Below are 15451 nucleotides of genomic sequence, written 5' to 3' on the forward strand. Positions count from 1 at the left end.
CTTAATAAGCTGATTAGAGTGGGAGACTGTGAGCCTAGAATATTGCACCTTTTCACAATATTCTAATTTACTGAGATTGTGGATTTGGGGTTTTCATGAGCTGTAAGCCATAGTCTTCGCACTTATGAAAAATCACGGCTTGAACTATCTTGTTTTGCATGTAATGTATCTATCTCATATATTAGTTTCCCCTTTTACGTTGCATTACTGAAATAAATGAACTTTTGCATGATATTCTAATTTTAGAGTATCACCTATATATACACAATTATACCTACACATACATACACTTAAATATAATATATACACATATATACATAAAACTACACACCTATGCACACATATGCATACATATGCATACATATACATTGATCAGTCACAACATTAAAACCTCCTGCCAATTATCATGTGCTGCCAAAACAGCTCTGATGCATCAAGGCATGGACATTACAAGAACTATGAACATGTCCTGTGTTATATGACTTTAGCAGCAGATCCTTCAAATCCTGCAAGTTGTGAGGTGGAGCCTCCATGCATTGGATTTGTTGATAATCAGATTGAGACATGCATATTTTTTAACCCTTTGTCATGATCCTCAAACCATCCTTTTTTGCAGTGTAGCAGATTGCATTATCCTGCTGAAAGAGGTCACTGTCATCAGCGAACTCCATTGCCATGAAGGGATGCACGTGCTCTGCAACAATCTTTAGATAGGTGTCAAAGTAACATTCACATAAAAAGCCAGGACACAGGATTTTCCAGCAGAACATTGCCCAGAGCATAACACTGAATTCTTCCCATAGTGCATCATGCTGCAATCTCTTCCCACATTTAAAAGACGCACATGCATTATCCACTTGATCTAAAAGAAAACTTGATTCATCAGACTAGGCAACCTTTTTCTATTGCTCCATGATCCACTTCTCACTCTCACAACACCATCGAATGCGCTTTTGGCGGTGAACTGGTCATCATGAGCTGCAGCTACGCAGCCCCATACTCAGCAAACGGCAAGGCACAGTGTGTATTGACACATTTCTGTCATGGCCAGCATTAAGTTTTTCAGCAATTTGAGCTACTGTGGCTCTTCAGTGTGGTCGGACCAGCTTCCCCCTCACATGCATCAATGAACCTTGGGTGGCCATGACCCTGATGGTTGTGTCAAAATTGCAGGGTTATTTACGAAAAGGATTTCAAATTCTAATTTTTCACTGACCTAAAATTAGCTCACGTTAGTAGTTTACCCTGTAGGTCTCAATTCATCATTGCAACCTAAATATGGTCAAAAAATGATAATGACAGTGACACTATACCTTCAAGGTGATTCCAAAAACTTGAGGGCCCTGAGTGTTTGTCCAGCACAATATTCAAAGCATTTTAAGAAGAGGACACCTTTTCAGGATTATTTATTGAAATAAAATGTTTCAAGAAATCAAACTGAATTCAAAGTGAATTTAAAATACTTTGACTGACATAGTTTGGAAAGTTTTATCAAATGAGCTATATTGGTGTTAAAGGGACACTATAGTCACCGAAATACTTTACAGGAAGTGTTTAGAAAGTCTGTTCAAGTCACATGCAGGGAAGTAGAGGACCCGTGAATGAACAAAATGCTTGACACAAGTGCAAGTAAAATGAGAATATTTACGTAATAACAATCAAACTCATGTCAAATACTTTTTATTTCATTGCTCTGGGCTTCTTTAAAATAATTTGCATTGTTTATGAGTGTTTATATATGGATGGTTAATCTCCGCTGTACATCAACCAACAGAGTTGGTGTTCCAGTAGAAAAAAAAACACCTTAGTACCATCGGGAGACTCCAGGGGTCTCCAGGGGTCTCCAGGGGCTTAACCCCAAAGCACAAAGTGGAGAAAACAAAAAGAGAACACAGAATGCTATCTACAAATGTCAAAATACAAATGTAGCAAGCTGTGTGTACCTGGAGAAATACTGTAGTCTAGGAAAAGTCTATTATATACATTATTAACAAAGATCGAAATAACCCTGTATAAAGTAAGTTAAAAAAGTAGATAGAAAGAACATAAACCCTAGATGATATACATATATCACTATTATAATGAAAAAAACGCAGATAGCTACTGTGAGCTTTATTTAATCTGGCCCTATATACTTCTGCAGTATTAGGACTGTTATATCTAGTATATCAGATAGGGAGCAAACGGGTAAATTGAACTACCACCTCAACCTATCCACTAGTGTGCAAATGCACTTAGTGTAATGCAATAATCCCAAACTATACAAGGTCCTCAAAATACTGATTGGAGCAGCGTATCCAGTGATCACCTAAATAAGCACATAATAGTATAGAACGCTGCCTCCTAAGAGAGCCAATAGAAAGGATATAGCAGTATATATACACAAAAGTAAGATGAGGCCATATATTAAACCGGATTATGAGAGGTACAGAACATAGATATCGTGAAGCTTAGAATGATCACGACATATCTATGAATAGAGAATAGGTTACAAGGAAGTCCTATGAGAGAAAAGAACAGATAATAGCAAGTACTGCAAATAAATCTAGCAGTCTGAATAATAAGTTATCTCTCGCTTCCTAAATGTAACTACTAGAACTCTACAGTGGTAGATAAAAATAACATAGTATCTACTTAAAGTAAAAAAGGAAACAGTGAAATAAATTCAGTAAGAAAGAAAGAACAGTATGTATATATATGATACCTCTAAATAAATGACAATGGTATCCAGATATACTTATCTGATCAAGTCAAAAACAGCCTCTCAAGGTCGTGACCCAGTTCTTGACCTTTTACAACATATACATAGACACAGAGGAAAATGAGATACGGCTGTGCATAATCTAGAACAGGAACAGAAAAAAATACATAGTGTAATACTGCAACAGTAAATAATAATGTGCTGATACAATAATGCAGTCACAAGATCAAAGTAAATAATGCAACAGAAAGGTGCCTGCCCCGGTAAACTTTGGACGGCTGAATGCCTCCACTCTCCACTGGAACTCCAAGCGGACCAAAAAAAATGGAATGAGACTTCGAAGTAGGTAGGTAAAAAAATATATGCAAATTTATTGTGGAATAAAGGCTATAAATATTAGCCCCATTAAATAAAATGAAATAAAAACGCAAGAAAGGTCCTACGCGTTTCGTTCCTATGCAAATGAACTTCCTCAGGGACCAGAATACAAACAAATAAAATCAATCAATACAAAAAATGCATACAGTATTATCCCCCCAATAAGTCTCTATAAATAGGGCAAAAGCCCTTAGTTCATTGGTGGATCCGGTGGGAGTTACCCTTAATTCATGATCTTGTTCAGTTGTGGAGTGTCCAGAAAACCTGTTCAGGTGTGGAGAAGGTGTTCCAACGATCATTCATGGCGCGAATTAGTGAAACCGGAAACCGGACGTGGCAGTCCGTTTACACTTCCGTGTTCCATTGCCCTATGCGTTCCAGCTCAAAAATAAGAAATAATTAAACATACTGCCACCTAGAGGTTGCCAGGGATATGGCAGTCCTAATGTTAATGAAAAAAGAAATAAAACTGGAGCATGTTATAACCAGCTATCTCCTAACAAAGGGGAATAGGAATAGTCAATTTTATAGAACATAGAGTACACAGATTGAGTTAATACTACCCTAATGTCCTGTTGCCACAATTAAGTATATGGGAATCTCAATTAACCCTTTATCAATATAGTATTTTAATATGAAATTAAGCATATTCCAAATATATTATTAATATAGTGAACTCTTTAATGTGATATTTAATAAAAATAAATAAACCCAATATATGGATTGTCATACAACTTAAACAAACATAATAAATAAATGCTCCAAAATAATAATAATAATAATAATCAGTGATGTTGTATTAATGAACGGCCATCAATCATATAGGGTGCTGTTCATAACCAGTGTTTATCCGTTCAAAAATTTGTTAAAAAAATTATCCATATTTACACCTTAATATACAGAGTGTTATTACATTAATTTTTTATGTGAATTAATTTATATGAATTTATTTTCTAATATTCATGTGTTTCAAGTATTAAAAATAAGTTAATCATATCATCCATAATACAAATTGCTACATATGGTATATCTTAATGATCTAGTGGTGTCCATCATTTGAATATCCTTAATAAACCTGTTCCTGTAGTTATTTGGTAATGTGGATTCATCTGACAAAATACAGATTTCCCATCCTTTATAAAAAAGGAGAGAAAAAGAAAAAGAAGAAAATCCCTCCTACAAATGCACTGCTGTGGGACAAAAAAGTAAAGCTAATCCAGAAAACATATGAGATCTATATCATGATTAAGTCCTTTTGGGTGAAGGGTCTGGAGTTTATGTATCCAGAATGTTTCGCGTTGTGATAATTTTTTGAGTCTAACTCCTCCCCTCCAGTAAGGTAATACTCTTTCTATTTCCACACACTTGAAGTTGGAAAAAGAGAACAGGGGACAAGTATTACAGTGGGTGGGCACAGAATGGGTCTCTAATTTCTTTTTAATATTATTAAGATGTTCCATGAACCTTATCTTGAGAGCCCTTTTAGTGCGACCCACATACTGCTTGCCACACGGACATTGCAGTAGATAAACGACAAAGTCCGTGTGGCAACCGATGTCCATCTTGATGTTAAACTTTTCTCCTGTGCTGTAACTAAAGAAAGAATTAGTTCTAAATACAAGACTAGTGGTACAAGCTTTACATGTATTGCATCCTCTAAAGGATCCTAGTGTATTTAAAGCATTTTGATTAGTGGACTTAAGGGCATAGCTGGGAGCTAGCATGTTTTTAAGGTTTTTGTTTTTTTTGTAAATAACTTTAGGTTGTTGTGGTAAAGAAGTCCCCAAAACTGGGTCCTGTAGCAGAATTGGCCAGTATTGTTGTAAACATTTTTTTATTCTATTGTGATCAGTGTTAAATTGTGTTAGGAAAGCTGTTGAAAAGTTATTTTCCTTAGGCGTATCACTCTGAGGTTTATCCCTCAATAACTGATTTCTACTGACCTGCTTGGCTAACCGGATCTCTCTTTCTAAAGTGTTCTTGTTTCACCGATTCACGCCATGAATGATCGTTGGAACACCTTCTCCACACCTGAACAGGTTTTCTGGACACTCCACAACTGAACAAGATCATGAATTAAGGGTAACTCCCACCGGATCCACCAATGAACTAAGGGCTTTTGCCCTATTTATAGAGACTTATTGGGGGGATAATACTGTATGCATTTTTTGTATGGATTGATTTTATTTATTTGTATTCTGGTCCCTGAGGAAGTTCCTTTGCATAGGAACGAAACGCGTAGGACCTTTCTTGCGTTTTTATTTCATTTTATTTAATGGGGCTAATATTTATAGCCTTTATTCCACAATAAATTTGCATATATTTTTTTACCTACCTACTTCGAAGTCTCATTCCATTTTTTTGGTCCGCTTGGAGTTCCAGTGGAGAGTGGAGGCATTCAGCCGCCCAAAGTTTACCGGGGCAGGCACCTTTCTGGCGCATTATTTACTTTGATCTTGTGAGTGCATTATTGTATCAGCGCATTATTATTTACTGTTGCAGTATTACACTATGTATTTTTTTCTTTTCCTGTTCTAGATTATGCACAGCCGTATCTCATTTTCCTCTGTGTCTATAAATAAATTCAGTGCCATGCCATGATCAATGTGTAGTGTCCATAAAAAAGAAAAATAATAAACGCCTGACGCGCGTTTCGGTGCTACGCAAGAGCACCTTCATCAGAGGCAAACTAACTAGTGTTCAAAAAGTCGCTTATTTACCTTATCTGCCAATAACTTGTTAATCTTTCCTCCAATCCCCGTCATGTAATTGCCAGTGGCGTGACCGGCGTTTCCCGTGCCGGATAGATCTATTCGGCGGGGCAAACCCGGTGACGTCATTTGAGTGGGATGGTCATAGGATAATGATTGTATCGAACTCCGCCCACTCCTCTACGTTGTAAATGGCATTACATCGCTTTCTTTGGTATACAGACCCAATACCAGAATTAAGGTCAGGTCCATAATTTTTGGGACATCGACACCATTCTAATCTTTTTGGCTGTATACACCACAACAATGGATTTGAAATGAAATGAACAAGATGTGCTTTAACTGCAGACTTTCAGCTTTAATTTGAGGGTATTTACATCCAAATCAGGTGAACGGTGTAGGAATTACAACAGTTTGTATATGTGCCTCCCACTTTTCAAGGGACCAAAAGTAATGGGACAATTGGCTGCTCAGCTGTTTCATGGCCAGGTGTATGTTATTCCATCATTATCCCATTTACAAGGAGCAGATAAAATATTGTAGTAAAATTTAGTTTTTTGTTTTTTTTGGCACACAAACTTATAACAAAGAACTTCTCATGTGTATTTTGTAAAGTTGGTGTGTGCTATTCCTGTACAAAGTTTTATTATGTGTTCAGTTACTTCTGCTGAGTACAAAGGTACCCCCATTGTATGTCTTTGGCACTACTTCGCTACAGTGCCATATAGGAGACCTTTCCGTTTCAACATTTACAGTAGAATTTTGAGAGGCGGATTTAATGGGCCTATGCTTCAATTTGGGGTATTATAGCAGTTTGACTGTTCAAAAAAAACACACAAAGGCCTACCATTTGTAAAAGTAGACACCTCAGGGTTTCTCATATGGTGCATATTGTGCTTTAACATGCCCCCATTTTTTCACCAATATATGCCAAAGTATGTGGTAAAAATAATTTTGGGCATTTTTTACATACGGATTACATTTTTGCTGGGCATTTTGTACATTTCATATGTGCCACTAAGTTCAAACCCCCAAATTCTGCTCAGCTAAGTCTTCTGAGTGAAACAATATGCCCAATGTATGACCTAGACACTATTTTGTGAAGTTACACTGCTGTAAAAGAGACGTAACAAGTTAAGGTTTTTAAGTGTGAATTTTCATGGAGGGTTTTGATGCGTCCGTGTCTCACTTTGGAGCACTTGAGCAGGCTACATATTACAACTACACTATAAAGGCATACCATTTCTTAAAGGACACATCCCAGGGTATTTCAAAAGGCATATTTTGAACCTTAGCATGGGATAATTTTTCCGCTAGCTTGTACCAAGTGTAGTGGTAATATGTGTGTTTTTTTCCCTTTTTGACACACAAAGTGAGTTTGCACAGTATATTTTGCAAATCGTATGTGTGCTACGACTGTATAATACTTCATATTTTGCTCAGCTATGTCAGCTGAGTACAGCAATACCCCCGTATGTACCTTTGCCTGGTATATGTGGACATCGGAGGGGCACATTTGGGACACAGCCATTCCAGTTCTTTTCAAACTTTAAATTTTTACACTGTGCCCATGTCCCATTTTAGAGTATTTTACCAGGCTATATAATCCAAATACCCCATAAAGCCATACCATTTCGTAAAGAAGACATCCCAGGGTATTTCAAAAGGCCTATTTTGAACCTTAGCGTGGGATCATTTTTCCGCTAGCTTGTACCAAGTGTAGTGGTAATGAGCATTTTTTATGTATTTTTTTACTTTGTAAAACTTTTTTTACTTTGTAAAACCCGGTTTGAAACTTTTTTTTTACTTATTAAATGTTTTACACTTTCTTAACGTTTTTTACACTTCTTATTTTTTTTCTAAACTTTTCTTTTACCGTTAACCCCTAACTAGCAGTAAGCAGCACTAACAGTAAATTCCCCATTTTCCTATAACTCCCACCCACCCCAACTAGCAAAATATATAATTGTAAAATATTTAAATGAATTAATTCAATAAATTAAACCCCTGAGGGTTAAAAAAAATAAATAAAAGTTAATCCTCAGGGGTTAAAAAAATTAGATCACAGTATAATACACAGTATAATAGTGATCAACTGGAAGGGAAGGGGTTAATTTTTATTTAGACTGGGTAAAGGGGGGTGGTATTTTTTCCCACTAACTTCCACCCATCCCAGCTAGCTAAATATATAATTTTTAAATATTTAAATTAATTAATAAAATAAATTTAACCCCTGAGGGTTAAAAAAATAATAATTAACCCTCAGGGGTTAAAAAAATAAATCAGATGACATTAAAATGTATACCCTGCAAATTGATCACTGCAGTCAGTGATCAATTGGCAGGGAAGGGGTTAATTTTATTAAAGCAGGGGAAAGGGGGGGTGGGATTTAACTTTATTTATTTTTTTTACACAGGGAGAAGATCAGCAGCACTAATCCGTCTCCCTGCACTTCACACAGAACCCGGAAGTGCAGGGAGGCGGAAGGTGAGTATATGGAGCACATGTGCTCGCTCTGACAGCCTGTCAGAGCGAGCACCAGTGCTGGGGCAGACCGATCGGGTGCTCCCGGTCTGCCTCTAATACAGAGGCAGACCGGAGCACCGTTAACCCCGCGATCGCCGCGATTGCGGCGATCTGGGGTTAACTTTAGTAAATGACTGAGATTTTTCGTCAACGGTCCTTAACTGAAGGACAAGGTTGACGGAAAATTTCCGTCCATGGTCGGTAAGGGGTTAAGTAGATACTATATTATTTTTATCTACCACTGTAGAGGTCTAGTAGTTACATTTAGGAAGCGAGAGATAACTTATTATTCAGACTGCTAGATTTATTTGCAGTACTTGCTATTATCTGTTCTTTTCGCTTTCTCTCATAGGACTTCCTTGTAACCTATACTCAATTCATAGATATGTCGTGAGCATTCTAAGCTTCACGATATCTATGTTCTGTACCTCTCATAATCCTTTTTAATATATGACCTCATCTTACTTTTGTGTATATATACTGCTATATCCTTTCTATTGGCTCTCTTAGGAGGCAGCGTTCTATACTATTATGTGCTTATTTAGGTGATCACTGGATACGCTGCCCCAATCAGTATTTTGAGGACCTGATATAGTTTGGGATTATTGCATTACACTAAGTGCATTTGCACACTAGAGGATAGGTTGAGGTGGTAGTTTAATTTACCCTTTTGCTCCCTGTCTGATATACTAGATATAACAGTCCTAATACTGCAGAAGTATATAGAGCCAGATTAAATAAAGCTCACAGTAGCTATTTGTGGTTTTTTGATTATAATAGTGATATATGTATATCATCTAAGGTTTATGTTCTTTCTATCTACTTTTTTAACTTACTTTATACAAGGTTATTTCAATCTTTGTTAATAATGTATATAATAGACTTTGCCTAGACTACAGTATTTCTCCAGGTTCACACAGCTTGCTACATTTGTATTTTGACATTTGTAGATAGAATTCTGTGTTCTCTTTTTGTTTTATCCACATTGTTTATGAGTGGTAAGAAAAACTAAATGACTATAAAACCCATATATATAAGGGTATATCGGTGTCACTGTGTGTAGGGGGGATTTTCTGTAGAGTGTTTGTCTGTATGCATAAATGGAGAAGTGTGTCTGTGAAGAGTTCGTGTGTGTGTGTTTCAATGCTTGAGTGCCCCGGGATACATAGGGTGTTTGGCATTTGTCACTCACTCAGAAGTAGAAACTTTCATGAAGTTACACCCTCAAAAACACCCAAAAAACTTTGCACCTACAAAAACGCAAACACACCTTCAGGAGTACACATACCTAAATACACCCTTAAGGTAGCGATATGCAATGTGACCTGTGGGTCTCAGGTCCCTGCCTAAGTGCTCTGAGATGAGCATAAGCACACTGGATTGAAAACTGTGAGGCTTGTTCCCAGCCAGTATCTGTGACTGGCCTCCCTGCTCCCTGCCCCACAGCATTGTACACTTAAGCACAGCTTTCTTGATAAGTCGCAAGAAGGCTGCCCCATTGTACCTGCTTTCACAGTTACATTATTACAGTGTGTAATCGCTATCAGACAAAGATCAACTAACCTTGGTGACTGCTATCCCACTTGAATTAACTGGTCCAGGCTCCAGGACTTCACACCAGGATGACACTGAGAGAAAGGGGACAAATGTTAAGGTTTAGAAGATGCAATTTCCCTGCACCAGCCCATGTTGCATCTATTAAGGAATCAGGATCAATATAAGTACTACTGATATACCATTAAGACATAATCTCAATACTATTATATACATCAAGTTGTAGCATCACCAATCAACAGATTTAATCTGTTGAATATAATTTTATTTTACATGGCAAATACGAAAGCAGTGTTTATTTATAGAACTAAATCTTTGACGCGATAAAAAATGGTATTTGAAATAAATCCTAAAAAAACAAACCAAAAAAAAAACAAACAATTACTTTCAACAGCACAAACACACAGAGATCTTCCTTACCAGGGATAGTACGGTATAACAGGGTCTTTTGTGTAAAACCTTCTGAAATTGATGTGTTATTTTGTTATTTATTCCTATACATCTGGGTATATAAATCATTTTCAATATGAAAAATCTATTTGAGAATTCAGTTTGACACTGTTCCTGTACTTCAAAACAAACTGACAAACTAAAATGTATTTTCTAAATTGCATCTGCCTACAAAAATAATTGGTACTACAGAAAATGTGAATGCACTACATGGACATGTGAAAATAAATAGGTTAAAACACATTTAAATTGTGTTAACTGATTATTGTCATACAATATACAGACAGTAACAAAACAATGTGTTAAAAAATTTGCAGATTAATTTGGTCATTGTTGAATTCTCTATTATTATGCAATTGCTCAAAAGATTTATTCAAGAAAGGTCAACTAAAAAAAAAAAAAAAAAAAGATTTTAAAGAATTATCGTTTTTTTAGTTTTACTTATGTTGCAAAGCTAAAAATAAAAACATTGAAAGCAAATGGTCCATCTTTAGTGACAAATTGAAACATTTTTAGGGCAACATAGCTCAATCGAATACATGAATAAAGAATAAATGACCAAGTCAATTAGTTAACATTAAAAAAAAAATTCCCCTCAATATACTAAGCAGCATAAATAGCCACACTGTAGTTAAGTGCAGTCACACTCAGAAGTCAATTTAGAGATCTGTGGTATTTACTATCTTTATTTGCAAGTTTGCTTCAGAGTGTTACAGAGCTAAAATAGAAGATCTGTTTCCCTGGCATAACTGCTAAGAAAACAAATTAAATAACTTGTATAGATGCAGGCAGTGAGCAATGCTGTGGTGTGTAAGGGTAATCTACAAATCCTCAGGTGAATATTCTTAACATCTCCAGCATCCTCAGCAGGATCCTGTAGAATGTAGGCTGGGATATTCCCAAGGCATATTCGGTTATTGGTGGAAAGAATCCAGATCTCATGAAATCCGTCATGCATATAAACTTCATCTACATGAAGTTATTCTGGTGCGAGGAGGCCCCTAGGTGCACTCTTATCTGCAGAGGTTAAACTATTCTTGAACAGTTTAACACCAACAGTTGTCTTCAGTGTCGATCTTCAGGTCCACCTGAGGGCATTCAGCTTCTGAATCTCAGTTACAGGAAGCGCAGAGTGCTGCGGGGCAGTGGCACCACTGATTGGCTAGAGCAATGAGAATACGCTCTAAGCCAGTCAGTAGCTCCACATTGATAAAAACGAAATATAAGATGGAGAGGTAAGATGGCAGCAGTCTTTTATCTCCTGTTACCTCCATGTCAAATATACTAAATATTGATTAGTGGTGTTCTAGTCCTTCTCCACATTTTGCATTTTGTGAAGTGCTGATGTTGGCATAGTAGCATTTGTGGTATAAACAATAGCATCCTTGACATTTTCTCCAGTAGCAGCTTTAGCTTTCAGGGCAGCTTTCCTTAAGAAATCAAACGGTAATGTGATGAACAGCTGACTATGCATATCATGCAGTTAAATGTTGTTGGTGGTTGAAATTGTGTTTTGGGATTGTTATTAAAAATAGTTCCTCAGTAATTTAGTCAACAAGAATTGCATTTGAATATTTTATTTTTGTCAGTGGAATAATTACATTTAGAGCAGATTAGACTCTCAATATAGTACTATGTGTATTTGTGTATTTTAGATTCTTTTTAGTTTTAGAGCCTGTTAATTGAATGATTTTCATTATTTTTGAAAGATATATGAGGAATGTTAGAAGATACAGACAAAAGTGGAAGGGTAAAAAGTATTGTTCTTACTAGTGGTGGAAAATGTAGTGGTTTTTAATTGTTCTGTAGTTGGCTAGTGTAAGAGTTATACAAAGGGATTTTTCATATGACAGTGGTGTACTCCCAGTTTCCCCAAGATTAGTGGGACACTAGGCAGCAGCTATCTGTCACAGCTCTTTTTAATGACATGAGCAGTGCTTCTTTAATGATGCTTCTGATTGTAGCAGAGCCCTAGTCATGCCCAGGACTTTCTTCCAATGGATCACCGCGAGTATAAATCAGGAACAAGAAATTGCCAAGTAATTAACCCACCTCCTCACCAGTAACTGGACGACACACAGTTCTGGGAGTACAACTAAAGTTTATTCTGCCACACATGGCTTTTATGCACTGGCCACTAGCATGGGGTTTTCACATCAAGAACCCAGAGGTATCGTTCCAAGAACCTTTGTGTTTGAGAAATAATTGAGCTCAAATTAGGATAACTCAATTATCTCTCAAATACAGAAACTTACATACATTTTTAAAATACCCCCAAAATACACGAAAGGAATACAGGACCCCACAAAAAGAATATTCCCGAAATTCCCCGTTCTGAGTGCATAACATATCCAAAAAGCATTCACATCGGTTCAGTAGAATGAAAGTTCTGTTTGAATAAAGTTTTGACCGACCAAAACAGTTCCAGAGGATTGGGCAAGATTGCCAGTCGACTTTCAGGGGGTTCCTGTGTTAACACCAACGAACGCTCCCCCTGGCTGCTGTGGAGCAAATGCTCCACCTGTTCTGTACATCCTATCACCCGAACACCATTTGTCTAGTTGGTCGGGAAGTGGGATGGGATGTGGTACCATCTTTGCCTGGGTTTGAGGAGATGCGAGGCTGAAAATAGTTCCAGGTGTTCAACGACCAGGTAAAGCTGCCTGCGTTCGGGAGACAAAAAGGGAAAGCACTCAAGCGATGGTGTCAAGTTGTTAATTTGTGGTTAACAGCCAGGGGAGGTCAGTGTTCGCTGGGGCATAACAAGGGGACCACACACCAGTCATTCGAGAGACAAACAAGGGGGTACGGACAACCGAACACAAGGGAATATAGTCTGCTACACTGATTATAACATCAAATAATGAAATCTGTTCTGCTCGTTAATTGGCCCCCCATATTTGTATATAATAATAATAAGAAGAAGAATTTGCGATTTGTATAGCGCTTTTCTCCCTGTGAGACTCAAAGCACTATACAAGTATACAAACATAAATACATAAAAGTTAGGAGTTTCTGAAGGTCAGCTGAGTGGACTGAATGCCTGATGGAAGAGATGGGTCTTTAGCTTCTTTTTTTTTAAAAGTCTGTAAGGACGGTGCTTCTCTGATTGCGCACGGTAAAGAGTTCCAGAAGGGAGGGGCAAAGTCTGTCTTTATTCTTGGCAATGACAGGAAGGATTTGCTGGCTGACCGAAGTGAACAGGATGGAATGTAGGGTATCAGGAGCTCTTTCAGGTACTGTGGGCCTTGATTGTTTAAGGCTTTGAAGGTTAGCAGGACAATTTTAAAATATGTTCGCCATTTAATTGGAAGCCAATGCAGGGGGTGGAGAACAGGTGTCATGGGGCAGGAGCGAGTTTGATTGGTCAGTAGTCTGGCTGCTGCATTTTGTACAGTCTAAAGGTGATGGAGTTCTTTTTTCTGGGAGGCCCAAGTAAAGTACATTGCAGTAATCTAGCCGAGAGGATACAAATGCATGGATTAATGTTGGAATATCATCTGGTGAAATTAAGTGTTGTATCCTGGCTTTGTTTTTCAGTTGCAAGTAGGCAGGTTTTATTACAAAGAAAATCTGCTGTTTAAATGATAGTCCAGAGTCAATCAGCTCTCCGAGGTTTTGTACCTTTGAGTTCAGAGCCTCCAAGCTCCAGGCCAGTTGTGTGATCATGTGATATTTTTGTTGCCTGGGGTCCTCTCACCAAGAGTAACTCTGTTACTATGCTGGTCTCTCCCCATATTTGACCCTCACACTGCAAATGGGCACAGTGAGAGGGATACTGGAATGTTCCCATATTTTTTTTTAGCTGCCACACACTGTCTGTGAGTGGAAAATTGTCCAAACTCCAGTATTGACATAGCCCTTTCCTAGTAACTGGGCAGCTATAGCTGTCCATTCACTATTTTTTTAAACTATATTTTACTGCTGCACAGTAGTGGGGAGATAGGTGGGGACAGTAGACACATACTCCTTTATTCTAATAACCCTATACCACTGCCCATAGGATGGAGTATTAGCAGTTCAGCAGCCGAAGGCTGTCCCCTACTTAATTGATATGCTCCACTCAAGAGATGTCAGGCAGGGGCATAAGGGAGGATTAAATCCTTTCTATAGTAATATGGGGGTCACATTGACTCACTCACATAGACATGCATATTTTTTAATTATTATTTATTTATTTTTTTGGAGGCTAGGTGCCACACAAATACAGGTCCAGATTGTATCAATCTGAGGTCATACCTTTGGCTGTTATGCATCCTTCATATAACATAGCTTAACCCCTTAAGGACCAAACTTCTGGAATAAAAGGGAATCATGACGTGTCACACACGTCATGTGTCCTTAAGGGGTTAAAGGAACATTTTAGTGGAAGGAATATAAACATGTATTCCTGTCACTATAGCTGTAAAAGCAATGTTTAGCTGGCTGGCCCCCCAGTCAGCTAAGGGAAAGGTGAGCTTACTCATGGCTGGCCACACCCTGCTCTGCCTCTTTGTCTGAGATCATCGAAATTAACGATATCAGCAATCCAATGCTTTCCCATAGGAAAACATTGGGAGACTATTGGGAAAAAACATTGGGAAAACACTAACTAATCAGCATCTCATCATAGCAATGCATTGAATCAATGCATATCTTTGAGGAATGTTAAGGGTCTCCATGCAGAAAAGAACACGATGAACATCATTGTGCAACACTTACCCAGGAAGCACCTCTAATGGCCATCTGAGAGACTGCCACTAGATGTGTCCATTTTCTCTGAAAAGGCAGTGCTTATATTAAAATACCTGCATTGTTCTGGTGACTATAGTTTCCCTTTAACCAGTAGTTTGATATATTTCATTCACATGTGATATATAAATTTAATTGATTAGTTTACCATGAAATCATATTATTTGGCTTTATCAAATACTAATTCCCAGTCACCCATGGCTTTATAATTTAAGTTTTTTTAACAGTCCTGTTTCAGATACTTACAGTACTGTGAATAACATTTATCATGACAACATTTTTCAGCTACATATAACATTTCTAGCCATGTCTGACATGCAAATATTTTACAAATCACAATAAATATTAGGGAAAGTAATATGACATTTAAATTTTCACTTAATTTGGACATTAATGAGGA

The sequence above is a fragment of the Pelobates fuscus genome, chromosome 1 (assembly GCF_036172605.1).
Source record: "Pelobates fuscus isolate aPelFus1 chromosome 1, aPelFus1.pri, whole genome shotgun sequence".
Taxonomy (NCBI): Eukaryota; Metazoa; Chordata; class Amphibia; order Anura; family Pelobatidae; genus Pelobates; species Pelobates fuscus.